The 17,333-nt window shown below is 31.8% G+C and overlaps 1 non-coding gene across 1 annotated transcript; it reads right to left on the reverse strand.

The window, feature by feature from the left end:
* Positions 1-13,018: 13,018 nt before the first annotated feature.
* Positions 13,019-13,125, reverse strand: LOC128280229 (small nucleolar RNA R71). The gene has a single exon (XR_008270409.1). It is a non-coding gene; the product is annotated as a small nucleolar RNA R71 (small nucleolar RNA).
* Positions 13,126-17,333: the final 4,208 nt, after the last annotated feature.

Consider the following 17,333-nt stretch of genomic DNA (forward strand, 5'->3'; position numbering starts at 1 on the left):
CACGACACACGAGGTGCACGATACGACACACGAGGTGCACGAAATCGACACATAAAGTGCACGATCGATAAAGCCGGCAAATCCGTACACTTCCATATCCTATGGCATGCCAATTATATCCGACTCACCCGACTAGTTAATAGGGTATTTCATTCACTTTCTCAATTTAATAATTCTTTCATCAATATCTCATTCCGATAATTACACATATTTACCCATTTTCACAATTCATACAATTTCATTCAATTCAACAAATATATTTCAATTATGCACATTAATTCATAATTCAATACAATTCAATTTACTTTTCAATACCAAATATTCAAATATCACAATCTCATATATTCATATCAATTTCCTCATATTTCCAATCAATATATTTTTCAATATAACATTCATTCAATATTCAAATTTCTACATAAGTCATATATATTATATAATTCAATCAATATAAATTCAATCAAAATAATTTCAATCAATATAAATTCAATAAATTCATCGCATACCAAAATCAATCCATTCCAATTGTAAAACATCATAATTCTAACACTAACAATTGCCATATGTATATAAATATAATAAATAATAACTAAGTTCGGATTATAGAAATACAAACCGTAATTTTGAGCTAACTCCGTTGACTTTGTCTTGTCCTTTCTTAGCGAGATTTCGGTACCACATTGACTACTGAAATTAATACAATTCATAATCATTAATACATTACTAATTCATATCTTGAGTTACAGAATTCTAAATTAAGATCCGCTAATTTTTCCTGAAACTAGACTCACAAATCTTCTTACAATAAAATTTTCAGAATTTTTGGTTTAGCCATTAAGTACAGTTTATTCTTTAAATTCACCCCTATTCTGCTGTCTGACAGTTTCGTCCCTTCTTCACTAAAAATTAATTATCTCACAGTGCAGAACTCGGATAATATTCCCGTTGATTTCTCCTGAAAATAGACTTATTAGGAATTCTAAACATATAACTTTAAACCTCTAATTATTTTTCTTCAATTTTTGGTGATTTTTCAAACTTAGACTACTGCTGCTGTCCAAAATAGTCTTAGTACAAAATGTTGATTTACTTTAATTTCAATTTAATTCTAACTAAATTCACTTACTTTTCTATCTTAATTCATACTTTATTTCTACTCAATTTTAACCAAACTTAGACATAATTATCTATTTTTCATCATAAAACCATAATTTTGAAATTCTTTCAATTTAGTCCTTAAAGCATAAAACTTATGAATCACTTTACAATTCAATCCTTATATCATTTCTAACTTGAATTTCTATCAATTTAGCCCTTAATTCATCATTTTATTTAACATGGACAATATCTAGAAATCTAATAACTTGTAAAATATCAACTTAATTTCATCAAAATCTTGTTCCAAAGCTTCTAAACCATCAAAATTAAGTAAAAAGGGCTAAATTGACTTATCAATTAAAGTTTAAAGCTTCAAAACATTGATTTTCCCTTTTCTCCCTTTCTTTCTTTCTTTCCTTTCTTTCTCCCTGTTCTTCTCTGTTTCGTTTGCTTTCATTCTGTTTCTTATGTTTCTTTACTTATTTATATAATATAATATACTATAATATAATAATAATATCATATAATAACAATTTCTTATATTTTAAGTAATTATTTAGTTGTATTACAAGTGTATGTATTTAATTTATTACACATGTATTTATAATTACCATACAATTGTTAAAATAATATTATAATATCATTAATATAAATTACAATATAATAAAATAAATATATAGTCTTATTAAATAATACATTCATGAAAAAAATCTAAGATTTTTATCCACATTTCTTGACCTCATTTATGGGACTTGGTATATTTACCTATTTGGTCCCTTTAACTTTTCTTTAATTTATAATTAAACTTTCACACTTAATTCAATTTAATCCTTTCCACTAATTACTCTTAATTAAGCTAATTTTACTTAATTAAAGTCTAATTAACCACTCAATTGACTTCGTAAATATTTTTAATAAATACTTACGAATCCATTTTTTAGAAACAGAGACCCGAAAATACACTTTTTCGGTAACGGTAAAATTCGGGTCGTTACAGATATTTACTGACACGATTGTTGGAAAATGAAGTTTTGAAACCACTGTTTCTAATACCACTAAATCATTGTTGAGGCTTCAATTACTTCTTGTATAAGGATAGGTTGGGTTTAAACCAATTGGTGATATGGACGATTGTTGAATAAAATCATTCACAAGGAGGCTCTATAGAGTAGGATTGTTGATCCGAGTTGCATTAACAAATATTATGTATTGATTTCTTTCCTTGCTTTACTCTTCGTCTATAAATTGCTATTAAACTATCTTGTTTGAACTTATGTCTAGACATCAGTTGGGACATCAAGTTGGACAGAAAGCAAACCGAATTGTGCTTTTTTAGTTATAAGTGACTGGATGGTGGTTTTTTGGAATGATGGTCTCAACTCTAGGATTGGAGTATATGTGATGGTTATACCAGGCTGCTTAGCAGAATCCATGGCTTCTATTTAGAGAAATCCTTCAAACAACACTAATCCTTTAGGTGATCTCAATTAGGCTGGGTAGATGATCTGAATGATCTGTAAGACAAAAAACCGGTCAAAGGTGCTGGAGTTTGTCATCCAGAGCACCTTCGGATGCTTAAGTTAGAGAACATTGTGAATAAAAGCTAAAACGGTGTAGAGTTTTTAAAGAGTTGGTCAAACTTAGTCAATGTTATGTTGTTAGGTATTTATAAATTTTGTGACATCTGCCTAAAGCTACCCGGGCTTTGTGCCGAATCTAACCGCTATTCCCTATTAGTAAATTTGCTCCATTATGCTCAATGACTTGAGCTGATAGAAGCTTAAACAAGGTTCTTGTTGCTTCAAGAAGGAATAAGGAGGGATGTCGTGCAAACATACTAGGCTTCCAACAGTAAGGATCCTTTATGAGATTTTTCAAGCCTAATCTCATTTTGTCATGAGCAAATGACTCCTTTAGGGTTTTAATGATAGCTGACCTGAGCTGTTTGATGATTTTAAGTGTGAACTCAAATATTTAATTTCGCTCATTCACTTATGAATATAATCGAGCGATAGAATGCAGGATCACTCTTTAATATAAAGAGTATTTTTGTTTTTCAACTTATTTTAGCGTTCCAAATCTGGAGACATTCAACCCTGAACTATGTGTTGGTGTCGGAAAGTGTACAAACTACAACATTCAACCCTTCTTAATTAATTAATTTCCTTTTTTTAGTGTTAAATGATATGCTATCATTAAAGTTCTTCGAGGTTAAGAGGAATGACCTCTTTTTTAAGACAATGAGATGAGAAATATCGAAACAATACAGCTTTCAAGTCTCTTTTTTGCACTTCTTTTCAAACATGTACTCACATGATCTTGAGTGGCCACTATTACAATGTCATTAAGCCTTTATGTAATGTACATTATTATTAATAATTTGCTATACCGTCATCATAATCAACTTTAAAGTCATCAAAAGCTTTAATTCATATAATAATCTTTAATTAAAAGCTGACTTTCAATAAGTTTATACTTCAAATTTATCAGCAATCCTTACGAAATTTCTTTTATATACATATATATATATAAAACTCTATTTTAGTCATATAATATTTTTATATATTCTTATTGGATTCTTTTTCTTTTGCTAATCCAATAAAATTTATTGATTAAGTGTCCGGTTCTGGTTTGATGTATTTGTATAAATTCACCCACATTTTGATGAAATAGAGACATATTTAAATGAATAAAAAAGAAATTCTTAAATATTGTCTATTCCAATTTGGTAAGTATGCTTGTGGAGTTTGACAAAACTGGTGATTTAAATACGAAAATATTTGCAATTTTTTTAATTTAAATTTTTACTTTTGATAGCAGCACTTCGGATGTTGATCACGGGTTCTTAAACATTATTTTTTTTTAATTTCAATTCACATTATCATGAGTTTTGTCTACAATTTCACATTATTTTTTTTCTAAAAACAATAATGGTTTTAAGTTTTAAATTTTAGTTATGTTCTAATATAGTGCCTTCAGATTTAATGAGAATCGTTTTCAAAAGGTTTTATTATGATAGAGCACGATAATAGTGTTTGTAAAATTGAAATTTGAGAAGATGAGTTGGTTCCCTTGGTGCTTAATTTTGACAATTGTTTATTGGTTAACTAGAGTTCATTGTCAAGCTGGCCTAATGATGGTGGAGTTAAGATGCAATTTTCAACGATTTGATCAAGGTGACGCATCTCTGGTTTATTTCTAAATTCTTATAGTATTGCGGTTACTATTAGTTTGTCTTCTTTTTTTTTTTTTTGAAATTATTCTGTGAACATGATATTTGTGCATCAGTGTATTATTTTATCATTTATAATATGTGACATGTCTTTGTATTTTATTTTTATGATTTCTATTAATGATAATTTTTTAAAAAATTAGTAACATCAAATAGAGTTTTACTAACAAGTATATTAAGGAAGCTCTTTAAAGATGCTAACAAGATTTTGAAGCAAGATTATTGTGTGTATCATGATAATTTAGATTCAATTTCTACCATCTTTCACTTATTCTTCAATTATAAAAGAAAATAAAAATAAAAACACTCTTTAAATTTTAACTATTATAGCTAAATATTGTATTAAATGTAACATATAGTTGATATTTTTCACTTTTAAATGTAAAATTGTAACCTTTAATAATGCTATTAGGACACTTAATAGTTAAATTTATTTTTATAATATAAATTATAATTCAATATTATATATAAATAATTTAATGTATTATAATTATATAAATAAAACTTTAATTTTACAAGTTAAACTAACAAAACATTATTTTTCTTTTTATATATCTATCCGTACCCTTTATCAACTTTTCATAAAGTTAATTAATAATTAATTAAGAGCATCTCCATCCAAACTTATTCCTAGATTTCCATTTTATTCCAAAATCTTATTCCTAGATTTCGCAGGGTGTTAAACTCCTACTTGATATGCACCATATGGGACAGATTCCTAAATTACAAAACATTTTAATTAAATCTTCAAACATTAATCAAGTCATCCTTTCAATAGTTATTATCTTGTGCATTAAACACTAGCTTAAATTTGACGTATAAATATATTCGTACTCATGGTAAGGATTGTTTGAATATGATGGGTTATAAAAATAGCCTCCTAAATTCAAATCTAAATTGTCCATAAAGTAGATAGTACATGTTTACAATTTGATTTTTATTATCTAAATATGTTCCACGTCAAATATAAATCAACATTTAACACTTAAATTAACAGCCGGACTGATGGAAAAACTTTTCCATAAAATTAATAATCTTATCCTAATACTAGTTACTTTTATAGATGCATTTTGGACTATCTGGAGAAGAGTGAAAAGTTATATGTATTCGTATTCAATTTTTCCCTTGTACAAAAACTGAAGAAATTAATTAGGAGGAAGCCCTCTGCCAACACAACAATTATACATATCAAATTTGTATTATCGTTTATATGTATATATAACTTTTATTTTATTCAATTGTATATATATATTAAAAAATGAATATATACATTTATTTTATATTAGATTAATATAATTATTTTTGTTTATATAATATATATAACATAAAATTGTGCTAATTTGATAATGTTGTTAATAATTTTTAAAATTAAATTAAATTAAAATTTATATATAAAATCACACAAAATCAAAGTTGTTTAAGAAAAGAAAGAAAGAATTCAACCAAATGGTTTGGTTAAACCATAAAAAAAAAAAAGGATAAAAGAGCAATTAAAGTAACGAGTCTTGATAAATATATTCATGCATACAAGCAGTCCCGGAGCCAATGGTAAATTTTCTATTTAGGTCCTCTATAATTTATAAAATTTTAAATTAGTAATGGTAAATTTGTATTTTAGTCTCCTCAAAAATAATAAAATTTGATTTAATCCTTTAAGAATTATAAAGATATATACTATTAAAATAGTAAAATTATATTTTACTATCATAAAATATACAATTAAATTACATCCCAATAAATTTTTTAGCTTCCCCATTACATACAAGCTGGCATAAAATGGCGGCATTTGGCAATATTCCCATTTTCTGTTTTATTAATTCAGTTTGGCACTAAGATTTTCTGTAGCTTAAAATTATTATTAATTTATCAAAAAATTATCAATTTCTTAATTAGGCTAACTCAAGCTATCTATTAATTAAATCGGATCATGGCTTAATTTTTTTAAAAATAAAATAAAATTGAATTCGATACTTGAGCTTGACTTGACTTATTAATTCAAATAATGTTTTACTGTTAGAAAAGAATAAAAATTTAAAAATAATTTTATATTCTTATACTTAAACTTAAATAAAGTTAATTTTAAATTCATGACGAAATTTATAAAAATTAAAAATTCTTACCAAAATCAGACCTAAGGCAAATGAAAGCTAGCGAGTCAAACGGACCACCAGTTCTTAGGTAGACCTATGCTGCACCAATTATTTGCTACTATAGTGGAATCTTTGTAATCCATTACTGTCAGCCCCTAATTCCCCAAATTAGGGAATTAGGAAAGATTTTGGCAATGAGGGCTTATAAAGTTATTTCATAGTATTATTAATGCAGTTTTGGTTTTTGGTATTATTATCTTCATCTGAATTAAGACTAATTCTTTTCAAATCAAGGGGTGATTCCAAAATTCAATAAAAGTAGCATTTTACTGCTTCTTTAAATTACTTAATGACTTGTTAAAATAATAGTAGTATTTAAACATAATAATCAATAATTTATTTATTATTTTTAATATATTAGAGGAGATTCGCCTGCACTGGTGTAAAATCTTATAATTTTTAATATGATTAATATTTTAATAATTTAATAAATTTCAAATATAAATATCTAACAATTGTAAAAATTACTTTTATTTTATACTAGTGTAAGATATTAATTATATAAAAAATTACAAAAAAATATAAAAATTACTTTAATTTTATACGAATATAAATAAATAATTCCTCATATTGTATATCTACACAACTATATATAAAAGAAAGGCCTTCCTTCCATGGCAACGGTCCTTTTTCCCTTTTTTTCTTTATATGAAAAGAGTGTAGTAATAAACATAATCGTTATTTTATAAAATCCTCAAGAGTGCACGTGCACGTGCACATTGAACAAAATACCCATGGACTTTGTTGACCAATTGATTCTGACCTCGACATGCCACACGAGTGGAAGTGGACACTGTTACACGTCATCGCCGCTCATAAAACGATAAATTAAGAGTCATTGATGCTTCATTCTAAAACACATAACATTACTTGGTGTATTATTATATGTCTGGAATGGTGTAAGAAACATTTCCATGATTTTCGACCCGCGCTTTCCTCTCAACAACTCATCCATCTTTCTGTTATTTGACATACAAATATTTTTTAATAATTAAAAGTTGAACATTTATAAGCTGCTTAGTGTTTTTTACGTACATAACACCAAATAATTCATGTTTTATATTAATTAATGATATTTAAAATCCTCAAATTTAAACAAGTGTAAGGAGTGGTCATTGCAAAGACCAGTCAAACCGACTCCCATGTTACTACATATGGGGCCATTTTTTATGTATATTTTCTTATCAGTATATCCCAAGAGATCTAGGGTATTTAGCTTCTACATATATATATATATATATATATATATATATATATAAACAAATTTTAAAAATAATATCTGATCAATAAATTACAATTTATAACTTTTATATATATATATATATATTAATAATATGTAAGGAATAAGAGTTATTTAATAATTGATTTCGAAAATTGATGACAATAAAAAACATAAAAATCAATAGTTGAACTAAACTCATAGTATACCATCAAATGACTTGTGTTGAAATAAACATTTCCAACCATTCTCTTTATGAAAGAATTTATCCTCCATAATTTAATCACAACATATCCCTTTTTTGAAAGATTTTTTTTTTTTGTGAAAAACAAAAAGGAATAACTAATTAGTTACATCCAAAAGGTTTGAGAAAAAACCTCTAGTTTGATCTAAATTTAAGAAATTCCGAACATTAAGAGAGGGAAATCAAAAAATTGCAACTCAACTCTAAAAGATAACGGTCTTTTTTCCATACAATCAGCAACTTCATTCTATTCCCTGGGAATATAACGCAAAACCCATAAATTCTTCTGAGATAGAATACTCTAGATTCATCTGATTAAAGCAAAGTTCGATGTGGCTAAGGTACTTCCTTGAATGGCCCGAACGACGTCCAAGCTGTCCGAGAGGATTATTACACAATCATAACCTCTTCATTGAACAAGCTTAAGCCCTTCAAAAATGCCCCAAAGTTTAGCATCGAAAATTAAGCACTTTCCAAGGTATCGATTGAAACCAAAAAGCCACTGTCCCATCAGATGCAACCCCCCCAGCAAATGCATTTCTAGTATCCAAACGCACTACCCCATCAGTATTAAGGAAGATCGTAAAACCATAAGCTTGCTCTTCCAAGGGAAGACCAAAATCGCCACAAGGAGCAACTCTAGAGGATGAAAAACATTGAGTAGCCCAGTAATATGAGGTGTTAACAATCTCTCTCGAGTTTTAAGAGTCGTCCTGAAAAATAAAAAGATTACGGTTCTTCCAAATCCACCAAGCTAGAATTCCAAGGAGACAAGCCCAGTTAGCTCCTCCCTCCATGACCACCGAAATCTCCTGCACATTAAAAAGAATCCATTAAACGATTTCCTGTTATGATTTGGCTCCACACATCCTTAGCTGCAGTACAATCTCTGAGAATATGAAGAATGTCTTCTAAATGAAAACCACATATAGAACATGAAGGATCAGCTATTAAACCTCTTTTAAACCTTTCAACATTACTGAGGAGGTGCTGTTTGAGAACCAACCAAATAAAAGAAGAACTCTTTGTGGACCTGGAATCTTCCAAACACTCTTCCATTTATCATCCTTCGAATTCCAAATATCACCCTTACAAATCTTATAAGCACGTTTAACCGTAAAGTTTCTAGTCGAAGTATGGTACCAAATGATTTTGTCCAGCCCCTTAGAGGAGAGAGGAGGGGGAATGCCCATAATCAACTCAATCACTTCCTTCAGAAGCCAAAGCCTAAACAAATCAAGGTTCCACAAACTATCCTCATTGACCATATCGTTAAGACAGCACCTAGAGCCAATATTGACACCTGTCGAGATAAACCTAATCAGCTGCCCCACACTAAAGATCCAAACATCTTCCCAACAACGAATTTGGCACTCATTCCCAATGGACCAACATAAGTTTTCTCGAAGCAACGGCTAAATTTCAATGAAAGGATTCCAAAGAAAAAAGCATCTTTCTCACTTAATAGAGATAGGAAGATTATCAATCATCCGGTATTTAGCCCTTATAACCCAAACCCAAAAAGCCTCTTTGTCAGTCACGATATTGAACCCCAGCTTTAACAAAAACGAGATATCCTGGTGTCAAAGTTTCTTTAAAACAAGACCTTCACAACATTTAGGATGACAAATAGAATCTCACCCAACCAAAGACATCTTTTTTTTAAGCAGAAGAACCCCAAATGAACTACTTCACCAAGCTCTCAATTTCATCGCAAACTCTCCTAGTGACCATTATAGACTGCATAAAGTAGCTAGGAATAGATATGAGAACCGAGTGGGCCAAAGTAATGCGGGCAATAATGGATATCATTTAGCGTCCCAGCTTTGGAGCTTTCCTCTAACTTTTTCAACAACGAAATGCATAATACCATTAGTCACCCTTTAATGAAAAAGCGGAACACCAAGATAATGACCAAGATTCTATACTTTCTGAAATCCAAATAAAAAACTAATCAAGTTAGCCACTGCCGCGTCCACACCTTTAGCGAAAAATATGTTCGTTTTTCTAGCATTGATTATTTTATGCCCAGAAAAATCACAAAAAAAAAACTACCTAGAATGTCCTTGATAAGGCGACTATGATTCGTATCTGCTTTGCTGAAAATAACTAAATCATCTATAAAGAACAAATGTAAAATAGGAGGACCAGACCGAAAAAGAAGAATGAGGTTCCATTGACCCTTCGAGATAGTCGAGTGAATCACTTGGCCAAGCCAATCCATGCATAAGATGAAAAGATAAGGGGAGAGCGGATATCCTTGCCGAATTCCTCTAGCTAGTCTAAACTTAGACAAAAGAACTTTGTTCTACAAAACCTACATCGAAGAGTTAGAGATAGATGACATAATAAAATTTATGAAAATAGTAGGGATACCTGCTACTTAAGAGGAAGCGTTGTTGGAGTCTCATCGCACTCTATCGTAGGCCTTCTCCAGATCTATCTTAATAGTCATCCACTTTCTTTTAAAACTCTTCATCGAGTGAATAACCTCTTAGGCGATAATGATATTGTCAGTGACCTACAATAAACCCAGCCTGCTCTAGACTAATAATCTTTGGAAAAATGGTCTTAAAATGATTCGTAATAATCTTCATCACAAGCTTATATAAAACAAAGCAGAGACTAATCGGATGATATTGAGTAAAATCCTCAAGACTATCAACCTTGGGAGTAAGGACAATTAAGGTATTGTTCAACTCAGCATCAATAGTGCCTTCATTAAAAATACTTCTAACCCAATTGCAAATCGCGTCTCCAACCGTATTCCACTGTTTCTGGAAGAAAAGTGCATGAAAGCCATCACTACCAGGAGCTTTTAGAGGGGTGATATCAAAAAGAGCCACATTGATTTCCTCATCAGTGACCTGTTTCCCCCAAAAAAGAAATATTATCATGATCAAGGTAAGGAAATTTACTAAGAAGTAAGCATCCCATAGGACCAAGAGACTCCCCATACAAATTTTGGAAGAATTTATTAGCCTCAGCTTCAATAGCTTCTGAATCTTAAATCTAGTTGATAAACCATAATATATACATATTTTTACCCCATACTTGGCATATTTATGGATGATTTTTCCTTGGTTTTATTGAATTCGACGCTCCTAATCCTTTAAATTCATGTTTTATACTCAGGAAAGCTTAAGATAACCAAAAGAGCGAGAAGCGGGCCAAAAATGGACAAATTAGGCGTAAATTAGTGTTTCACAAGGCCTAAGCACTTCTACACAGGTGATCCACACGCCCGTGTGAGCCACACGGATAGACCACATGCCTGTGTGTCCTGGCCATGTCGATATTAATCCAAGTCAAAATTGCACACAGCCTGAGCATCTTCATACAAGCGTGGCACACGGCTATGTCCCTATCGAGCCCAAGTCTAGTTCTACTCGAAAAAGGCTTATTTTAGGCTAATTTGGGCATTTAAAAGTCTATATAAATACCCTAGAAGAGGAGGGGGAGACACAGATTGGAAGCAGAAAATACCTAAGGACAACATCATAACCATCTCGGAAGCAAGGATCTACATCAAGACTGAAGATTTTCATCCAAATTCCTAGAGTTCTTTGGGGTTTTCTTTATGTTTTGTTATTTTCCATATTTTGAGATGTTTTCCATTAGTATGAACTAAACTCCCTAAATACCTAAGGGAGATGAAATCTATGACGAATCTTATTACTATTTGAATTGTATGATAAAGACTTATTCTTATTCTTAATTGTGAGTTTTAAATTCTTGTTTTAATATTCCAGGGTATTAATTCAGTTTTTGATGTACTTATTCAGTGGAGCAAAAGTCTCTATTTAAGAGTAGATCATTCATAATTAAGCGGAGTTGAATGCAATCCTAGAGATAGGACGACATAAATTTGCCGGATTAGAGTCAAATCTAGTAAGAGAATCCATAGATCAAGTTAATGCGACAATAGGGGTTTTAATTTGAGAGAGATTTCAATTAATCAACCTAGAGTCAATTGTTCTTAGTCTCGAGAGAGATATTAACATAAATTAGGGATTTCTATAGATTAAGTTAAGTGAATAAATTGACTAATTCAAAAGTAATAAGTGAAGTCTAGGTGGATTCTTCCTTGGGTATTATCTTTTCCATCGGTTTTTCCTAAAGTATTTTCCAAACTTTCATCTTTGTCGTAATCTTAGTTAATTAGATAATTAGTTTTAGTTTAAAAACACACTTTAATTCTTAGGCTAGATAATAAAAAGATAGTAATTACTAGTACTTTTAGTCATCGTGGATACGATATTTTCGGTCTCACCAGAACTATACTACTATTCGATAGGTGCACTTGTCTTAGTCGAATTTATAGTTAGTTTCACGACCATCAAGTTTTTGGCGCTGTTACCGGGGACTAAGATATTAGGAACGCTTAATTTTTATTACTTTAGCGATTTTTTATTTTTTATTGCAATTTAATTTTATTTTTTCTTAAATTACTAAATTTTCTTTAATTTACTTCTGGCAAGTTTTTATAGTTTATGACTAGAAGAAACCCGTCAGGACCTTTATTTTTTGATAGTGAAATCGAAAGCACAACTCGCAAAAACCGAAGAGAGATAAGGCGAAGCCTACGGTACATAGAGGAAGGGCAAGAGGACCATATTCAACCTACAACCGAGGAGATGGCTGATAATCATAATAATCTGCTACCTCCTGTGGCTGTTGCGAACCCAGCAAATCAGGATCCTGCTCCTCGTACTATGTATGATTATGCTAAACCTAGTTTAACAGGAGCTAAATCGAGTATAGTTAGACCTGCTATTGCTGTAAATAATTTTGAACTAAAACCTAACACGATTCAAATGATACAATAGTTTGTTCAGTTTGATGGTTTGCAAGATGAGGATCCAAACACTCATTTGGCGAATTTTCTGGAATTTTACGACACCTTTAAGATCAATGGAATTTCTGACGATGCCATTTGCCTTCAGTTATTTCCCTTTTCATTGAGGAATAAGGCTAAACAGTGGTTGAACTCGTTACCATGAGGATCAATCACCAGTTAGGAACAAATGACCGAAAAGTTTTTGCTTAAATATTTCCCGCCGGCTAAAATAGCTAAACTAAGGAATGATATTTCTTCTTTTGTGCAGATGGATTTAGAAACACTCTATGATGCATGGGAGAGATACAAGGATCTATTGATAAGATGCTCTCACCATTGGCTACCACTTTGGCTACAGGTTCAAACTTTTCATAACGGCCTGAATCCTTCGACTAGACAGATGATTGACACAGCTGCTAGTGGGACTATTAATAATAAGACACCTGAAGAGGCCTATGAATTTATAGAAGAGATGTCATTGAATAATTATCAGTGGCAAGTCATGAGGACAAAGTCGACTATAGCAGCCAGCGTGTTTAACGTCGATTCAGTTACTATGCTCTCTAATCAGGTAGAACTTTTGAATAGAAAAATTGATTGTTTACTTGGTTCTTCATAGGTTTAACCAGTAATACAGTGCGATGCAAGTGGAGGTGGAACGAGCAATTCAAAATACCCACCCTATGGCTACAACATGGAGAACAAACAAATGAATTTTATGGGTAATAATCCTCGGCCTCAAAATAATCTTTATAGTAATACTTACAATGCAGGTTGGAGGAGCCACCCAAATTTCTCATGGGGAGGCCAAGGGAATCAGAGACCACCCCTCCAAGCTTTCAACACCAACCTTACCAGTAAGAGAAAAAGTCGAACCTGGAGGAGATGATGACAAAATTTATTTCAGTAGCAGAAACCCGTTTTTAGAACACTGAAACTACACTTAAAAATCAGCAAGCATCGACCCAAGGGCTCAAGAATCAATTTGGACAGTTGGCTAAAATAATTTCAGAGAGACCACCAGGAAGTCTACCTAGTAACACCGAACCCAATCCAAAAGAACATGTGAAAGCAGTTACACTAAGGAGTAGGAAAGTGTTAGTTAAAGCTGAAAAGAAGCCACCACAAGAAGCTGACAGAACCGAAAGAGAGGAGGGAAAACCCGAAAACAATGAAAATCCAATGTCAAAGGAATACAAACCACTAATCCCATATCCAGCAAAGTTGAAGAAAGACCGCATGGATGCACAATTCGGTAAATTTCTTGAACTTTTTAAACAACTGTATATTAACTTACCTCTTGTTGAAGCTATATCGCAGATGCCTACATATGCAAATTTTTTAAAGGAGCTTCTAACGAATAAAATGAAGTTTGAAGAACTATCTACAGTGGAACTTAATGAGGAGTGCTTAGCCATTCTCCAGAATAAACTGCCAACCAAACTAAAAGATCCAGGAAGTTTTACTATTCCCTACTTAATTGATAGTTTGAATGTTAATAAGGCACTAGCTGATTTAGGCTCTAGCATTAATTTGATACCATATAAAATGTTTAAACAACTTGGTCTTGGGGAACCTAAACCCACCGGGTTAAGTATTCAACTAGCTGATAGATCTGTTAAATATCCTTGGGGTATTATAGAGGACGTACTTGTAAAAGTAGATAAATTTATATTCCCTGTTGATTTCGTTGTGCTTGACATGGATGAAGATATTGAACTGCCTTTAATATTAGGTCGTCTATTTTTAGCCACCACTAGGGCTGTTATTGATGTGGGTAATGGTAAACTTGTGCTTAGAGTAGGTGAAAAAGAGATTATTTTTAAAATTTATGATGCCATGAGATTTTCTAGGGAACAGGATGACTCATGTTATTTTATTGACTCTATTGATCATGCTACTCAAGATTCTTTTTAGGAAATGGTATATAAGGACACGTTGGAATTGTGTCTTGCTCAAGGAGAGGAGGTAGATGATGATGATTCTAAGATAGAAAAGGTAAAAGCTGAACTAAATTCCAATAAGCCCTTCCCAATATAAGTGGAATATGATGGTATTAAGGTAAACGATGAACTTAAGCAAAAACCCTCTATTGAAGAACCTCCTAAACTGGAACTTAAACAATTGCCAAATCACTTGGAATACGTATTCCTTGGAAATAATTCTATATTACCAGTGATTATTGCTTCTAACTTGCAACCCAATGAGAAAGAAGAATTACTCCAAGTATTAAGAGAGCATAAAAGGGTCATAGTTTGGAAAATTTCTGACATTAAAGGCATCAGCCCTTCTTTTTGCACCCACAAAGTTTTAATAGAAGATGAATATAAGCCATGTGTGCAAGCTCAAAGATGACTGAAAAGAAGCCACCACAAGAAGCTGACAGAACTGAAGGAGAGGAGGAAAAACCCGAAAACAATAACAATCCAATGCTAAAGGAATTCAAACCACCAATCTCATATCCAGCAAAGTTGAAGAAAGACTGCATAGATGCACAATTCGGTAAATTTCTTGAACTTTTTAAACAACTGTATATTAACTTACCTTTTGTTGAAGCTATATCGCAGATGCCTACATATGCAAAATTTTTAAAGGAGCTTCTAACGAATAAAATGAAGTTTGAAGACTTATCTACAGTGGAACTTAACGAGGAGTGCTTGGCCATTCTCCAAAATAAACTGCCAACCAAACTGAAAGATCCAGGAAGTTTTACTATTCCCTACTTAATTAATAGTTTGAATGTTGCACTAGTTGATTTAGGCTCTAGCATTAATTTGATGCCATATAAAATGTTTAAACAACTTGGTCTTGGGGAACCTAAACCCACTAGGATATGTATTCAACTAGCTGATAGATCTGTTAAATATCCTAGGGGTATTATAGAGGACGTACTTGTAAAAGTAGATAAATTTATATTCCCTGTTGATTTCGTTGTGCTTCACGTGGATGAAGTTATTGAAGTGCCTTTAATCTTAGGTCGTCCATTTTTAGCCACCGCTAGGGCTGTTATTGATGTGGCTGATGGTAAACTTGTGCTTAGAGTAGGTGACGAAGAGATTATTTTTAAAATTTATGATGCCATAACATTTTCTAGGGAATAGGATGACTCATGTCAATTTGTTGACTCTATTGATCATGCTACTCAAGATTCTTTTTAGGAAATCGTATATAAGGACACGTTAGAACTATGTCTTGCTCAAGGAGAGAAGGTAGACGATGATGATTCTGAGATAGGAAAGATAAAAGCTGAACTAAATTCCAATAAGCCCTTCCCAAGATAAGCGAAATATGATGGTATTAAGGCAAACGATGAACTTAAGCAAAAACCCTCTATTGAAGACCTCCTAAACTGGAACTTAAACAATTGCCAAATCACTAGGAATACGTATTTCTTGGAAATAATTCTACATTACCAGTGATTATTGCTTCTAACTGGCAACTCAAAGAGAAAGAAGAATTACTCCAAGTATTAATAGAGCATAAAAGGACCATAGCTTGGAAAATTTCTGACATTAAAGGGATCAGCCCTTCTTTTTGCACCCACAAAATTTTAATGGAAGATGAATATAAGCCATGTGTACAAGCTCAAAGATGACTGAAAAGAAGCCACCACAAGAAGCTGACAGAATCGAAGGAGAGGAGGGAAAACCCGAAAATAATGACAATCCAATGCCAAAGGAATACAAACCACCAATCCCATATCCAGCAAAGTTGATGAAAGACCGCATGGATGCACAATTCGGTAAATTTCTTGAACTTTTTAAACAATTGTATATTAACTTATCTTTTGTTGAAGCTATATCGCAAATGCCTACATATACAAAATTTTTAAAGGAGCTTCTAACAAATAAAAGGAAGTTTGAAGACTTATCTACAGTGGAACTTAATGAGAGTGCTTGGCCATTCTCCAAAATAAACTGCCAACCAAACTGAAAGATCCAGGAAGTTTTACTATTCCCTACTTAATTGATAGTTTGAATGTTAATAAGGCACTAGCTGATTTAGGCTCTAGCATTAATTTGATGCCATATAAAATGTTTAAACAACTTAGTCTTGGGGAACCTAAACCCACTGAGATAAGTATTCAACTAGCTGATAGATTTGTTAAATATCCTTGGAGTATTATAGAGGACGTACTTGTAAAAGTAGATAAATTTATATTCCCTGTTGATTTCGTTGTGCTTGACATGGATAAAGATATTGAACTGCCTTTAATCTTAGGTCATCTATTTTTAGCCACCGCTAGGGCTGTTGTTGATGTGGGTGATGGTAAACTTGTGCTTAGAGTAGGTGACGAAGAGATTATTTTTAAAATTTATGATGCCATGAGATTTTCTAGGGAATAGGATGACTCATGTTATTTTATTGACTCTATTGATCATGCTACTCAAGATTCTTTTTAGGAAATCGTATATAAGGACACGTTGGAACTGTGTCTTGCTCAAGGAGAGGAGGTAGATGATGATGATTCTGAGATAGAAAAGATAAAAGCTGAACTAAATTCCAATAAGCCCTTCCCAATATAAGTGGAATATGATGGTATTAAGGCA

The sequence above is a fragment of the Gossypium arboreum genome, chromosome 8, assembly GCF_025698485.1.
Source record: "Gossypium arboreum isolate Shixiya-1 chromosome 8, ASM2569848v2, whole genome shotgun sequence".
NCBI classification, from domain to species: Eukaryota; Viridiplantae; Streptophyta; class Magnoliopsida; order Malvales; family Malvaceae; genus Gossypium; species Gossypium arboreum.